Consider the following 17,776-nt stretch of genomic DNA (forward strand, 5'->3'; position numbering starts at 1 on the left):
TTTGCAATAACTAGTATATATCTGAGTCAAGCCGAAAAGGTCAGATAAGTTGATGTTAGGTGAATGAACGCCAAGATAAGTATTCAATTTTTTTTCCTTTCATGCAATTGCCTCTAACATATTTATAAGATGATTTCTATGTTGCTTTGTATGTCCCTCCCCCACAATATAACCCCTGTTTTCACTGTATTTGATGTCGGTATAATTTGTGGAGGGGAAGGGCAAAAACAAATCGTTTAACTAGGGATACAGGTTGACCCATTGCAACAATGAGATGTACAAGTCGTTATGGCGAAAAACAAACTTTACAACTTTGGGGGGCAGGAGGACTGGGTGGGGGGAGGTGGGGACAGTATGGGAAGGGATGGGAAGGGGAAAAAAAAGAGGAGGCAGCAATTCTTGATAAGAAATGTACTCGTTATCTTGTCCATGTAATTGTAACTCCTGTGTAGGTTCTTCTCACAATAATAATAATAAAAAAAGAAGAATGTTAGTAATATATTTAAGGAGGGATGATTCTGGACCAAACGATTTTCCGGTAACATAAATACCAGTTGTCATCATTCCTGCAAAGTCCCAGTATTTGGAAGGGAATTAATTTATTACTGCTAAATATCCATCAGATTTTGTTTCTGTATTTGATTGTACCAGAAAGGCAAATGTTTTTATGATTAAATTCAGAAAGACAGATAGTGCACCTAAAATAAATTTGGTAGGTATTATTGCAATAGTTTCAAAAAAGTCAAGCCTACAATGATTTAAAAATACACATTCTTCCATGTATTCTTTCCATTCCATTCATTCATGAAAATATAAAACATATAGTCTTTATCTTCAACAGCTTTGTGTTTTAATGATTATTTGTTTGAAATTAGGTTTTTGCTACAATGAAAATATACTCCGATTGGAGGAAATTACTATGGACACTTGCCTTTGTGTCCTGTATTAGATTCTAAAGAAAAAATATATTTTTAAGATAATATTTTTAAACTGCCAAGTTTATTCACTTACACCCAGAAATTATATTTTTTTCAATATGCTGATTCTTAAAATTTGAAGCTTTGAAAAGTGACCTGGTTTCCTAAAATTACATATTTCATCTTTTAGAGATTTGCATTTTCTGGCAAAAAATCATTTTGATCACTGGATAATCATAATGAGATTTTATAAAACACATCTTGAGCTACCTTGCCAAAAACAGCAACATAAATTCATTTGTTCCTGGTGGGCTTAAAGAACGGGAAACTGTTATCTGTAATTCTTCATTAGCAGGTCTCTGCTGACTTACTCGATGAAGGAAGAGAATCTGCTGGGGAGAACTGATTGGAAAGTTGAAGTTCTCAGTGGGATGTGCTATTTTCTTTAAAAATCAAGAGAGGGACCAACACATTTCTTTTTTTCTCATAAATTAATCTGAAGGAATGGGAGCAAATAGTGGTATACTATTTTCACTATAAAAATAGCAGTTTTCTTTCTTTTTTTCTTTTAATTTAATTTAATTTTATTTGTGAACATACTGTACAGAGGAGTTACAATTACGTGGGCAGGATAATGCGTACATTTCTTACCAAGCATTGCAGCCTCCTCCTTTGTTTACCCTTCACATCCCTTCCCAGCCTCCAACCTCCCCCCCAATCCCAATCCTTCTCCTTCCCCCCCTTACTACTCCCCCCCCCCGCACCTATAGCCATCTAATCTTCGATAAGGGAGCTAAAACAATAGAATGGAAGAAAGACAACCTCTTCAGTAAATGGTGCTGGCAAAATTGGTTAACTACATGTAGAAAACTAAAGCTAGATCCTTATATATCACCCTGCAGCAGTTTTCTTATTGAACTAATTCAGCAAAATTATTGTATGGTTGTTTCCCAGTGTTGAGAAACCTTAAAAAATATTCTGAGTAACCTATACTTTTATGATGCGTTATAAATATAAGAAAGATTTCTTAATTTGTTGATATTTGTTTCAATTTATTAATATTGGTTTAAAAATAGATAAAAAATTTGATATGATTATAGGAGATAGGTAGAGAAAGGAATGTTATAATATAATGTAATTACAATTAAAATGAATATTAACAATGGGACAGCTTTTCCTCATATTATTATGAATATAACTATATAACTATAACTATACACACAGATGTGTCTTGTTTTGCAAGCTATTTTTTTCTGTTAGTAATGTGCCATTTTGGGCAGTCTTCGTAAACAAATATATTAATGGATTTGAGGTGATGGGCATTAAGCTCATACAGCCTAGTATGTTAGGTCCACACATTTATATCTCTCTTCTTGCTTCCTGGGTATATTGAAGTGAGCTACTTTCTCAGCTCTCACTATTGTTATGATATAGTGCCTTCTTACAGAATCCAAGGTTAATGGTCAGGTTAACTGATTGAAACTACTGCTTTAAACCTGTGAAACCATGAACAAACTTAAGTTTTTATTCCCTTTTTTCAGTTATCTCAGTTAACATTTGTGTTAGTCCAAACTTCATTTAAAAAGATGTATAAAAAATGACAGAAAGCAAAGAATTTATGCAAGAACTTTCACTAATAATACATCTTTATCTATGTGTTCATATGTGTGCATTTATATACATGTGCATATATACACATATATTTATAATCAACTTACCTTTCATGGCAGAGTCTAATTTAGTATTTTTAAAATATAATTACTTTATCTTAGCACTGTAAACTCTTACTCAAAAGGAATTTTCATGCTATAAAATAGTCACAATGTATTATATATACTCTTGAGATTTCAGTTAGTAATCCTATTTAATATGCATTGGGTAGTAAGTTTTTATCTCTACATTTCCAGATAAAGAGAAATAACCAAACTGGAAATGAAATATTGCAAAGGTCAATTTTAGTTGATTTTCAGTTATTTAATTTGGATTGAATCTGGTTTGTGGACAATTTTCTGTTACAGAAATTCTATATACTTCAAGAATTAACAGGTTTTAAAAATAAAAATATTTCCTAGCAAATAAAATGTAATGTATAGATGATATAAAAATATCACTAATTTTACTTTCATAAATATATTATTAATATTTCAGTCATCATTCTTTAGAGCAATTGTAAAAACTACAGTATGTGTAACAAGTAACCTAGGCCTTATCTTCATAGATAAGAATATATGTACCAGTTAAACCCAATTGGTTTTCCAAGAAAAAGGGCAGAAATTATACCAACTACTTACTGGTCCTTGCTATAATGCTAGATGATACTCCTGTGTTCTTATTAAGAGCCAAGTGGGTTTGAATAACGTTTCCCTCTAACATTCTCAAATTTGAACTTCCACACAAGTTCTTTTAGTCCCCAGTGAATTTGTGACTAGGTACCTAATGCACATACCAAAAAAAAGTATAGTTGACTTTTAATGCATATTACAGTTCACCCCAGTACTGTATACACATTTCAAGAACATACGTAGAAATGAAGAATGAAGTAAAAAATGTCATGAAACTGGTGAACATGCAAACAAGGTAATTTTATGCCTTTCTCCAAATCTGAGCTCCCTATATCACCCAAATGTATAAGTATTAGTCATTCCATTAAAAATAAAGAAATCAACATTTTCTCATGTGTTCTTTTGCCATTTTTATCTCTTCTTCTGAGAAGTCTCTCTTTAGCTCCCTTGCCCATTTCATGATTGGTTTGTTAGATTTGGGAGGCAGTAGTTTCTTGGATTCTCTGTATATAATGGATATTAGACCCTTGTCTGATACATTGCTAGTAAATAATTTTTCCCATTTTTCCCAATTAGTTGGCTTTCACTCTAGTTTGGTTGCTATTTCTTTAGCTGTGCAGAAACATTTTATTTTAAGGAAATCCCATTCATCATCCCTGTCTGTAAAGGAAATGAAAATAAAAACAACCTGAGATAACACCTTACCCCAGTCAGAATGGCCCACATCCTACATTCAGCCAATGACAATTGCTGGAGGGGATGTGGAGAAAGAGGAACCCTACTGAATTGCTGGTGGGAATGTACACTAATACAACCACTTTGGCAAACAGTCTGGAGGTACCTCAGAAAGCTAAATATAGACCCCACCTATCACCCAGCCATATCACTCCTAGGCATCTAGCCTAAGCAACAGGAACCAAGATACAAGAACACATGCACCTCCATGTTCATTGCTGCACTGTTCACAATAGCCAAGATTTGGAAACAACCCAGATATCCCACTATAGATGAGTGGATCCAAAAATTGTGATACCTATATACAATGGAATATTATGCAGCCATTAGAAAGGACAAAATAATGGCATTTGCAAGGAAATGGATGAAACTAGAACAAATCATTTTGAGCGAGGTAAGCTAAGAGCAGAGAGAACAATGGCACATGGTTTCCCTGATATGTGGATGCTAAAGCCAAAATGCGAGGGGATATAACAAAGTAAACAGGACTCAAGACACAAAGGACTTCCATTCATTTTGTTTTTTCATTACTAAATGACTCCATGCTTTTGACCACATGTATCGTGTATATATACATATATATATGTGTATATATATATATATATATATATATATATTCATGCATCTGAGGGAAGCTAGAAAAAAGACACTGAATCTGAGGCAAACCGGAAAATATACAACAGAGGGCCCATCAGCTGCACTGGACATAGATGAAAATAAACTAAGAAACTCAAAGGCAGCAATGGGAGAGAGGGAATGAGAGGAAAAAAGGGAATAGCTAACACTAAGCAAAAGGAAAGAAATGTAAATGTTACCTGATGTAGAAGAAATAGTTGTACTGTCAAAGCTCATAGAATTCACAAACTTTATAGACCACGATAATGACAATTTGCCTTGTGAAGGTTAAAATGTATTTGTGACTTTAAGTATCACTATTCCACAATACTGTGAAAATTATGTGATCTCCTAATCTCAATAAAAGAATTTCAAAAAAATAAAGAAATCAAGACAGAGTGTATGCCTTAAAGTAAAATAAAATGAAACACACACACACATGCGCACACACACACACACACACACACACATTTGGTGGACCTGAGGTTTGAACTCAGAGATTCATGTCCCTCAACTGGAGTACCACCACTATAACCACGTCTTCACACCTAATCTTTTCTAGTTATGTTAAAGATCTTGGCCGCACTCTAGCCTGAGCTGGCTTGAAGGGACTAGTATTCTCCAGATCTCACCCTACTTAGCAACTGGGATTACAGACATGAGCCACCAGTGTATGACATAAGCTCTTACTTCTACCTTGAGTAAGCACAGTAGTATTACAAATGATTTTGTATGGCATTTAGTATTTCAGCTGCAATAGATTCCTACAGTGGTTAAGTTTTATAGAATTTTTATGTAGTCTGTGATCCTATTGTTGGTTATTGTTTTCCTTCAAATTATTAGGCTCATTTGATTGAGGAATTGTTAATGCTACTTTAGGTTAATTAATGGCAATTATAATAAGAAGTAAAGACCCTTGTGAATAACCAACCCAATTTTCAAATTAGACCCTTAATTAAAAGGTTATGGTCCAGTAATTACAGACTGATTAAATTCCCTATGGTGTTCCATCTTTGTTTTGAAATTCTATTTATTTATGTAGTTCCTATCTTCCTCTCACACATTTCTTTCAATGCAGAAAAAAGGCAGGATGCAGCATTCAGCTGAAATGCCATCCACTCACCTCACAGACCACAGACTCACATTATCTCCCATTCATTAGCAAAGACTGTTCAACCACATGATCACTTTAGTGTAAAAACACCGACTAGTTATTTGAGTAAGTTCTTTCAAAATAGCTGAACCAACAGTTATCAATCAAGTTACTTGTTCTTATCAGAAAGAGAACTAGATAAGAGTTGTACATTAGTATTAATGCTTTGCTTTAAGTTGGTTTAGTTCTTTCCTGCCTTTCTTCTTTCTTTCTTTCTTTCCTTTCTTTCTTTCTTTCTTTCTTTCTTTCTTTCTTTCTTTCTTTCTTTCTTTCTTTCTTTCTTTCTTTCTTTCTTTCTTTCTTTCTCTTTCTTTCTTTCTTTCTTTCTTTCTTTCTTTCTTTCTTTCTTTCTTTCTTTCTTTCTTTCTTTCCTCCATGCCTCTCTGTCTCTATCTTTCCAACTTACTAGATAGTATTATTATAATTACTGACATTGGCTTGTAAGTGAGTTTTCATCAGGTCAGAAACCTAAGCTGATGAACTGGTTTTGGGGGATTCCAGGTAAAACTTTTATTTATTGTTGTTTTTCATTTTGCTTAGCCTGAATATGCATCCAATGAACTTGTTTGATGTTTAATTGGGAAAATAATTGGATGTTTCAAAACCATTGTCTCTCAAAGACTTCACAAATTATCTTAGCCAGGGATAAGAAGAAATCTAATATTGCAATGTGGACACTAGCAGAGGGTTTAATGGCACATGTTGGCTATTTTCAGAGGCAGAGTGTCAGGAGACAGCTGTGGGCAGTACTTGCTGATAAGTAGATGTGTAGTGGTCTAGGCGCAGCACACCATCTATTCAGCAATGAAGGTAAGGTTTGTCCACTATAAAGAAAGACTTGCTGAAAAGAAAATTGAATCCCAAACCATTAAGTTGTAGTTGATCATTTAATACCTATTTCAAGAAAACTATGAAGCCATTATAATGTGTTTTATGACTGAAATTGTGTAATGTAACATTGTGATGACATTAAATGTTTTTAAAGTAAATATTTGTTAAAAACATAAAATCTCAAATATCTATGTGAGATATGAGATGATGTTCAAAATATAAGCTTTATGAAGTGTTGAGATAGTAAATAAACAGGAGAATGAATTTTATTTTTCATATACAAGAAATGATAATAAGTAGAAAGGTGACTGGTGCGGGTGGCTCATGCCTATAATCCTAGCTAGTCAGGAGGCTGTGATCTAAGAATGGTGTCTTGAAGCCATCCCGGACAACAAAGACTGTGAGACTGTTATCGCTAATAAACTACTCAGAAAAAGCCAGAAATCAGAACCCTAATGTTTCTAATATAGTAGTGGTGGTGCTATTGCTCAAGATGTGGAGCTCTAGCTTTAAGCACAAAGAGGCTCAGAAAGAACGACCAGACCCTGAGCTCAAGACCCAGGAGAAGCAAAATAACTAAGTAAATAGATAAATTATTCATTAATTAAATTAAAAATAAAAGGAAGTAGAAAGGCAAGTGTATTACTGGACAAAAAACATACTAAAATCATATAAATTTATAGGCATCTAGATTAATGTTACCCGTTCAACATTCTCACCCACCTTTGACCCACCCCTTCCTTTACGTTTCTTAATTTTGTAGTATTTACAATCAATAGTTGACTCCATATTTTAGTTAAATTGTTATATGTCCCCCTGTGTAGAAAAATAAAGTATGTAAAATCCAATGTGCATACCTTTAGTAAAGTAAAATATTACATAAGAAATATGACCTTATTTTATTGAAAAAATAATACATATGCAGATAACAAATATCTTACAAAAATTAAGGTACTACAATTTAAGTTGATGCTATCATATGTATAACTGGAAATCTCTAAAATCTAGAGCTATGTGTGTGTGTGTATGTATCAATGTGTGTGTACTTTTTAATTTTTTATTTTTGGTGTGGGTCTGGGCACTTGAACCCAGGACCTTGATGCTTTCCCTGAGATTTTTTGTTGCAGGTTAATGCGGTACCACTTATGTCACAGCTCCACTTCTAGCTTTTTGCTGGTTAATTAGAGATAAAAATCTCACAGACTTCCCTGCCAAACTTGGCTTTGAACTGCATTCATCAGATATCAAACTCTTGTAAAGCTTGGATAACAAGCATGAGCCACTGGCACCCTGCTCAAGTTGGCTTCTTTTTTGTAAAACTTATTTGCCAAATGCAGGGCTCTATACATGTAGAGGGAATGAAAGAAGTAAGTTGAATGCACAAAATTCAGGGCCTAAAATCCTATTTAAAAGGAAAGATAGAAGAAAACAGAACCTACAGCGACAATAAGAAATCACCTGTTTCAAACAGTGGGGAGACATAAAGTAGAGGAAAACAAAACAAAATTTACAACCACAAACCCAAGTGTAAAATAACCTAACATTCAGCAACTCTCCAAGCTAGGGGTTGTTTTTGAATGATTCTCTTGTTTATCAGGAAACCAGGTACCTACAAAGCAAACAAAAATTCTCTCTGGAAAGATTTCTTGTGAGATTGGCACAGGTAGTTTGATCATGCATGATCACACATTCACTCAACTCAGCATGTGGTGGGAAAACAGCCCTTTACACATAGCTGGCAGGATAAAAATAAATAAATGAATAAAATAACTCAGAAAAATAATGATGAAATCATCACATACAGAAAGATATCTATAAATACACATGGGCACATACACAGAGTCAGATACTGTACAAGAGGAGTCACCTAGAGGAACAAGGTTACACTATTAAAATGGACAGAAATACATGGCATAGTGAGATCAGAAGACTTTCACTGGAGCTATTTCCCTTGGGACAGCACGGCAGGAAGCTGGATCAGCCAGTTTTCATATTTCTTCTTATTGTATTCCTTCATCTGTGATTTCAGGAATTGATTCAAATTAATGGCAATCTTTACAATTATTTTCAATACACCCATAACTTTACTTTGTAATGCCTCAGATAATTTAACTATTTAATTTATTACATGCAAGTGAGTGAGCTTTGAACAGAGGAAAACAAATCAACTAAAAATATTTGAATGAATACATAAATCCAATAGGCTAAGGAGTATTAAGGTTTCCATTTTGTCATTCTAATCTGAATATTTGGAAAGAGAAAAACAACAAAAGCTGTTACCAAAGATAAATACTGAAAGGCATGTAGTGTATGACATGTGACATCATATCTAGGTATAAATTTTGGAAAAATTAGGGTAATGATTAAGGTCTTCAACAAATGGACATCAAATATGTTTGAAGAAATTTATTTACATTCTCAAACTAACACAACCAATGTTTAACAAAAAGTTTAAGAGATATCACTTTTTTCTTTGATATGTCTATTAGACTTTGCTACTCAGTTTTTATTTTTCTTTTTTTTTCTTTTTATTTTAATTTAATTTTATTTGAGAACATACTGTTCAGAGGGGCTACAATTACATGGGCAGGATAATGCATACATTTCTTACCAAGCATTGCAGCCTCCTCCTTTGTTTACCCTTCACCTCCCTTCCCAGCCTCCCCCCTCCCCCCACCCAATTATACCCCCCTCCACCCCCCCACACCGACATTGTAAAGTTGGTTTTGACATGACATTTTGTACTTCTCATTGTTGCAACAGGTCCACCTGAATCCTTAAACGACTTGTTTGTCCCCATCTCCTCCACATGTTATACTGACATCAAATATAGTGAAAGCGGGGGTTACACTGTGGGGGAGGGACATACAAAGCAACAAAGAAATAATCTTATAAATGCGTTAGAAACACATGCATGAAAGAAACGAAAACATTAAAATACATATTTAAGGGTTCATTTTCCTAACATCACATTATCTGACCTTTTCCGCTTGACTCATACCTATACTAGATATTGCAAATAAGGGAAACCATGGGACCTATGCTTCTTTGGGCCTGGCTTACTTCACTTAAAATAATTTTTTCCAAGTTTTTCCATTTCCTAACAAATGGGGAAATGTCATTCTTTCTGATGGAGGCATAGAATTCCATTGTGTATATATACCACATTTTCTTGATCCATTCATCTACTGAGGGGCATCTGGGTTGGTTCCATATCTTAGCTATGGTAAATAATGCTGCAATAAACATAGTTGTGCTGGTAGCTTTAGTCAGTTTTTATTTTTCTTAAACAATCAAAATATATATCTTTCAATTTTTAGGTGGAAAATATTTCTACTGTTGATATATTCCAATTCTTAAAATTCTTGAGAATAATTTAGACATTATTAAATATCTGGAATTCACATTTACCTTTATATATCTATATTTCTGTGTTTGTGTGTATGTGTATGTGTGTGTATGTGTTATTAAGGATCAAACCCAGTGTCTTTTGCATGTTAAAATGCATTCTTCCACTAATCTACAATCTACATGTCCAGTCTGTCTGCTGATTTTTTAGTATTAAAGTCTTTTGTAAGTATAAGTTTATGTATTTATGTATGTGTTTAGTTGTTCATATCTATTTGTGTGTGTATAGTATGTATTTATATTCATATTTATTAAGTTTGTATTTATACATTGACTTGCTTTCTGCATGTATATGAGTAAGTTACATTGGATTACATAATTACAATGACAGACCTGATTTTTGTGATAGTTTTGTGTATGTACGACTATATGTGTATATTAACATTTTCTACATATTTCAATGCATATTTATTTGTGCTTGTAGTTAGTTGTGCCTTTGAGTTTTATTTTCTACTTCAGTTGATACATTTTATCATTTGGAAATAAGTACATGTATCTTAATTTGATAACTGCTCTTAAGCAACATTTATATTGTAGTATTCTACTTCAGTAGAAAAACAATTCTTTGTAATCTTTTTAAAGATATAAATCACATAGTTTCTAAGTTTTGCCTGCTCTAACCAATAAATTAAAAACGATTAGCTTTTCAATGCTTTAGTGAAGTCCTCTTACATATCTTTCAATAGAGTATAAGTGCTATTTTTTCATCTTCCTATTGCTTCAGCTTTCTGCTTTTCATTTTTTTCTCCTATTGGAAAGTGTCACAAAAAATATACTTTCACCCTCTCCATTAGAATCAATACGTCTCTCAGTTTACAGATTCTGGCAGAATTTCATTGTCATTGTTGCTGCTCACTAATCCCTTCCCACTACATTGCTAGTTCACTTGAAAGTACTATGAGTTTGGTATCAAAATTTTCTTAGAATGAGTTTAATTTTAAGTACCTGTATGAAGAGGATTTTATTTGCCATATTTTTAAAATTAGGGATTTAAAAGAGCTAATTAAGTTTGTGGCTATTAGGATCTAATAAGTCATTCAAATATTATTTTAGAAAATAAAAGAAATTTAACTTTTTTATATAAGGATGCTCCAAGAAAAATGAAGAATTCTTGTTGAAAAACTACTTCCCTCACAAATTTATGCAACTATTTACAAAAGCTGGGAAACAGATAGAACCTAAGTGTTCATGAGCTGATGAATGGGTTAAAAAATGTGGTGTGTGTGTGCACAATTTGAATATTTTTCTTTATATAGTTTGTGAATATATATATATATATAAAATTTGTGAAGCCTTTCCAATTTTGAAAATATGGATAAAGCTGGTGATAATTATGTTTTCAGAAATAAGGTAAGCACCAAAAGACAAGACAAAGACTCTCTAACGTCAATTTTATGTGAGATCTAAAACACTTATCTAATGGAAGTAAAGATGAATAACAGTGGCCAGGTAGTAAAGGGGAATGGGAAGAATGGGGAAAGTTTGATTGATGGATATGCAGTTACAATTGGCCATGAGCAAGAATTTCTGGTGTGCTATTGCATAAAAATGTATCATGGGTAAAAAATTTCTTCAACATGCTTCTCTTAATACTTACCTTCTGACTAGTCTCTGTAACCTAGACACATATTGCCTTCATTTGTGTTCTAGAATACTAAACTATGAAGGATAATAATTAGGCCAGTGAAGATATGAATGGTATGCAGGAATAGACATATTTATGTACATCATGTTTTGCAAACCACAAAAGGCACCATGAAAGTAATAATACATAAAAGTTGCTTAGAAAGATTGTCTTCATTTTCAACTGGAAGAAAAGGTTATTTTTTAATTTAACATATTATAAGTTTAAGAACCTGGTCATTTATCTAACAAAAATTGTACCAGTGTACTTGACTAATGAAATAGGTATAAATATGTTCATCCAATTTAGGGTTGAACTCTGTGTAGCATTTTTTTCATTGTAACTGTTAGAGTTAAATTTTGAATATGTATACTTATTTTTGTATCATTTTCATCTTTAGATTTTCATGTCTAAAAGTAGGGCAGACAATTTACAGTAATTTTTGTTATAATGTACCACTATTACATAGGAGCCTTATTAATGTGGTACAAATGCCTGGATGAAGGAAAGTAACCAAAATATTATGACTAGGTCTAAGCCATTTAGCGAGCCTGTGCTTAATGTTACTTTTTAAAAATATGTCCATCTGACATATAAAAACATGCTAAATAAAAACATGTCCAATATTGTCTGTTCTTTTTAATAATGTCCTGAACTCAAGGACAATTATTATGTCAAATGATATTGCATTTTAAGATATTTATGTATATGCATGCACAACTCCATCAAGACACATAAACACTCTTTTATCATAATTGTTTTTCCAACCACCACAACTGGTGATCATAAAAAATGATTTGAAAAATAAAGTGATGATTTTTTTATGTAATAAAAACTCAAAGGAGAGTACGTTAAGAGAGGAAATGAGGTAGTCCCTTCTTTCTTTCCTGGACAATCATGCAGTAGTCAGAAGTAATAATACAGTACTACCAATTAGGATACATTAAGTGGTATTCCTGTTTGTTCTGGCATTGGTTCTAAGGGAAAAGGAATATTGGAATTAATGCCCCCCCCAAAAAAAATGAACCTTAAAATGCATATTACTAGTAATCTGACTTATTAGAAATTCATAGATGTATCGAGGAAAAGTATGGAAATGTAGGATTTGGAAGGCATGATCAATAAAAATAGTCTTTCTCAGATAAGGTCTCCTGGAGTACATTTTACTTCAGTCTTGCAAAACAGTTATAGGGATGTTTGGTCTACTGATTGCTGGTTCTCAAAGTTTGAATAAACAAATGTGTTTGTGTTTAAGTGACCAGTTCCACTGATTATGCAGGTAAGTGTATTATAGGAATGTAGGAGATCTATTTCATCACATTTTTTCATGATTTTGGGGGGAGTCATAGAATAAAGTAAATTATTCATTCATTTGAATTGATAATAAATGATGTATTTGCTCTGAAGTACATAATTTATCAACTTTCATTATGGTTAATATTTCCAGAGCAATTTATTTTATATAGAAGCAGTAAATAAATCATTTACAATGATGGCCTTGCTGAATAAAAACCCAGAAACCAAATAAATTTACATAACATTTAATCATTCTCTAAACAAATTACTAAATATTGGGAAGTAAGGTCAAATAAATTACATGTTGCATTAAATATTACAAGTAAGGACTCAAGAAGTGATCTATTATGTTAACTGTATACATTTTGACAATGATATTACTTGGTTTTATAAATCATATGTTACCAATTTTAAACTCTTACTTGTATTTTTTTTATTGTAAAGATACTATACCGAGGGTTACAGTTACATGAGTGAGGTAATGAGTATACTTCTTCTTGAACATTGCTACCCTCTTAATTGTATTTTAAAGAAAACATAATGATAAATATCAAGCATTACTACTTTAAAGGAAATTGTCAATAATGAGTAGGAATCATTTTGAGTATGAATAAGTTTTCTACATAATCATTTCATATATTAATTAATATGTTCTGTCAATCACACTATTTTGGGTAGTGTATTTTGAGATGTTGTTTTAGAACGTGGCTGTCAGTTTTCAAAACTTCTGAAAGGTTTTATGACACAAACTATATATATAATTTTCAAAAATGATTCGTATCTATTTGGTAAATTTTCTATACATTTAACTGAACAGTTTAGGGAAATTGAGTTTTGATTTTGGGAAATGGAGCATAAATGAAGTTGTCAATATCTTTTTTAATTTTTTAGAATGATATTGAGCCAGGTATAATTGTTTACATTGTAGATACTGTGGGGCTAAGATTGTTGTGATCATGTTTCCAGGATAGCCTCAAAGTAAAGCTAAACACAACACAGTAGTATGTATCCCTTATCTTATTATTGCTAACCCTAGTATATTTAGATCACTCCCAGACAGGAATGGTGACTCTGGGGAAAAAAGGAACTGCAAAAAACATTGCTAGGGGTACAATGTCTATAATATCAGTTTAGGAAATGTGAGTTCCTGAGTTCAAACTTCGATACTGTCTGAAAATGGACATTATCTGTGTTTAATTTTATCTCATTCTCACAGAGACATGGAATTATTGGCTCAAATAATCCTATTATTTTACATCTATTAATATTAATGGAATTTTTTCCTAAATATGTAGAAGTCACTTTAACCTGTTCACACCAAAGAGTGGAAAGTCCAGTCTTTCTTTTCTTGTACAAACATAGATATTCATGAACTGAAAGAATTCAGATAATTAATACATAAAATTACAATTTTTATAAAGTCCATGTATTAAGCATTTGTCAACTTGAGCCTGAAATTTTCAAATAACTGAATCCTCAGATTCACCTTTGATCTACACAGTTAATAATCCCTATGCTAATTTGCTTCTGTATATTCATCATGCCACATGACCTAAGAGAATACCCCAAAATTTTAATTTTTCTATTTGTAACATTAAAAAAACAGCAAAGGTCAATCTCCTCTAACAGAGCTATCTACCCTGTGGAACCAGGTGAAATCTCAGGCATTCTTTCCCTATGAATATATCACTTCACTCTAATTTATTAAAAAGCAACAGGGATTGGCACGTTGTGGAGGAATAGCTTGCTCTGTGGTGGGGTCAGGACCGGGGCTCATCTGAAATTCTGCTCCTCCTGCTGAGTGCCTGACCAGTGAGAAGGAAGCTATGGTGTTCTGGGTCACCAGGAACAAGAAAATTAATTCTGAAAATAAGGCCAAGGTCAGCATGACAGACACAAAGTCTCTCCTCCTGGCCATTGCTGTAGTCTGTAAGCATGAGTTGAGGGAAAAGTTCTCAGAGAAAGTCAGTGATAGACAACAGGTGTGAGTACTTCTGAGGGAAAAAAAGGAAGTACAAACTTCAGCTACACGTTTCCGTTAAAAAAAATAAACAAATTACTAAAATCTTTGGAAAGAGCTCCTGGCCAGAGCCAGAGTTTGAATCCCATCTGAGTCTATTAAAGAAGAAAGAGTTTAATTTTTTTTTTTTGTGGTTTGTCATAGGCTTGAACTCTGGGCCTCAGTGCTGTCCCTCAGCTCTTCAATTCAAGGTGAGCACTCTACCACTTGAGCTACAGCACCACTTCCAGTTTCCTGGTGGTTTATTGGAGATAAGAGTTTCACACCCTTTCCTACCTGGGCTTGCTTTGAACTGCAATCCTCAGATCTCAGCCTCCTGAGTAGCTAGGATTACAAGCGTGAGTCACATATTCCCAGCCCTAGTGGAAATTTCTGATATGCCCTTAAAGTAGATGATCAGTGTCAGACTTCTTTTCTATATTGAGTGTATATTAATTGTTCAGAACAATGAGTTTTATGACATTCTCCTGTGATTTGATCATATGCATTCCCGTAAACCTCTTATAATTTTTGCAGTGAATGAAATAGCAGAAGATGAGTTGAACTCAAACTTTTTTAGTAAATACCTGAACATTGTCTAAGAAGATCTGAATCAGACCAGTCAGACACCTGCTGTGTCAGAAAATCATATGAAAGTTGAGACCCACTCTCGTTGACTGGGTAGCATAGATTCAGATGAAATCCAGGTTGCTGCAGGAAAACTATTGCTGTAGAAAATTATTTCCATTACCCATTAGTTACTGCAGGAAAAATGTGTTCATAAAGAGATGCTACCTCTGGTTAGCCTCACTGCCAAACTTATTATCAGGAAGCATGAAGAAATACATCCTCCATAAATTAGTGACTTCATTTGTGCAACCAATAAGACATTATGCACCAAATCTGACCAAAGAAAAAGAAAAGTCTGAGTTGTGAACTCCTGAAATGTATTGGTGATAGATGAAGGATTGCAGAGGTTAAAGCTGAGTAACATCATTTATCTCAATACCCGAAGGAACTGGCTGTGTTCTTGTTCCTCCTTTCTAATTGCAGCACTACCTATTTGCTTAGCATTGTTTTTTTCATTCTTGTTGTTTTCTTTATTATATATTTATTGTATGAAGATTTCATTCTACATATGTATATATGTTATCAATATATGTTATATATTGATCAAATTCACACCCTCTGTTTCTTTTTCTGCTCTTTCTGTGTTTTAAGAAATTTAAAATATTTCATCATTGTATTTTATGTATAATTCCTTCAGTCTTTTCTCCTCTCCCTTATTTCCATCAAAACACAGTCCTAATTGTGCAATAATTTTTTTTCTTCTCTTTTCTTCCCTTTCCTTTCTCTTTTCTTCCTTCCTTCCTTATTAATTCCTTCTTTTCTTCCTTCATTTGTTCATTCTAGTTTCCATCCTACATACATGTGAGAGGAAAAAACAAACCTTTGTTTTTTCACTCTGGATTACCTAGCCAAACATTTTCATGTCCAATTCTATTCATATATGACTTCATTCTTCCTTACAGGTAAATATGGTGGAAAGACATCAACTTTTCAGGTTATTGATTAAGCCGTACCTGGTTAAGAATATAGAACAGCAAGAATGAAACTGTTTCATCTATGTTGAGCACTCTGAGAAAGCAAATAAGATAGTACTTTGAAAAGAATCATTATATTTAAGAATTTATATAAAAGAGTTGCCATTTAACAAAGCAGTTTATAAATACAGTGTTTTTTTTTTTATCAATTTCATCCCTTTCAACATTCTCACCCTTCCCTCCCATCTTTTCCTTCATTCTTCTTAATTTTGTGGGATATACATTGGATTCTTGTGTGCATCTCCCTATCTTCTCTTCTTCAATACTCTATCCTTTTCCCCTTGATTCCACCTGCCTTTTTTGAATATTTTTTCTAACATAATTTAAAGAAACTGGTAAAACTTGAGTGCATTGTCATGGACAAAAAATATTAGAAGTGAAAGAGTATATTGAATTAATTCCCCAGGAACGATGAAATCTATGCGAATTTTCTACTCAGTACTAATAAGTGTAAGCATAATCAATAAAATAAGGAATTATTCTGTATTTTTTAAATCAATTCTGAGCTACAGATTTGCACCTCAGTGTCACAGCATAAGCACTTGGAATTCACCTAGTCTCTTTGCACCCTTTTATCAAATTCTTGTCAATAATTATTCCACATTACCTCAAGTTTAAATTCTATACACATAGACCTATACAAATATGTATACAAAAATACATTGTTCAACCTCATTGAAATTGAACTGTTAATCTAATATGAATATGCATTAAGCAGTGTTTTCTTTTTTAATAAGTTTTTTATTGTAAAAATACTGTACAAAGGGGTTACAGTTACATAAGCAAGGTAATGAGTACATTTCTTATCCAGCATTGTTGCCTCCTCCTTTGTTTTTCCCCTACCACCCCTTCCCTCCCACTTTGGCCAGTAATCCTAGCTACTCAGGAGGCTGAGATCTGAGGATTGCAGTTCAAAGCTAGCCAGGGCAGGAAAGTGCATGAGACTCTTATCTCCAATTAACTACCAGAAAACTGGAAGTGGTGCTGTGGCTCAAGTTGTAGAGCGCTTGCCTTGAGCTGAAGTGCTCAGGGACAGCATCCAAGCCCAGAGTTCAAGCCCCGTGAAGGACAGAAAAAAAATAGAGTAAACACAGCACAGTAGCACATATCCTAATAATTTGAGATAATACATGATAAAGGTGACTTGCAATCAGGACATTCAATACTTATGAATAATGACCTTCTTAATTACAACCTGAAGAAAGAAGTATGCAAGTAAGTACACATATGGTTGGTTAGCAATAGAAACTCTGGGTAATTTCAAATATAGCATTTTATATAAATTATGAAGCTAAGTGGCAGCAGCTCACAC

The sequence above is a fragment of the Dipodomys merriami genome, unplaced genomic scaffold, assembly GCF_024711535.1.
Source record: "Dipodomys merriami isolate MVZ:Mamm:240054 unplaced genomic scaffold, mDipMer1.0.p SCAF_6, whole genome shotgun sequence".
NCBI lineage: Eukaryota > Metazoa > Chordata > Mammalia > Rodentia > Heteromyidae > Dipodomys > Dipodomys merriami.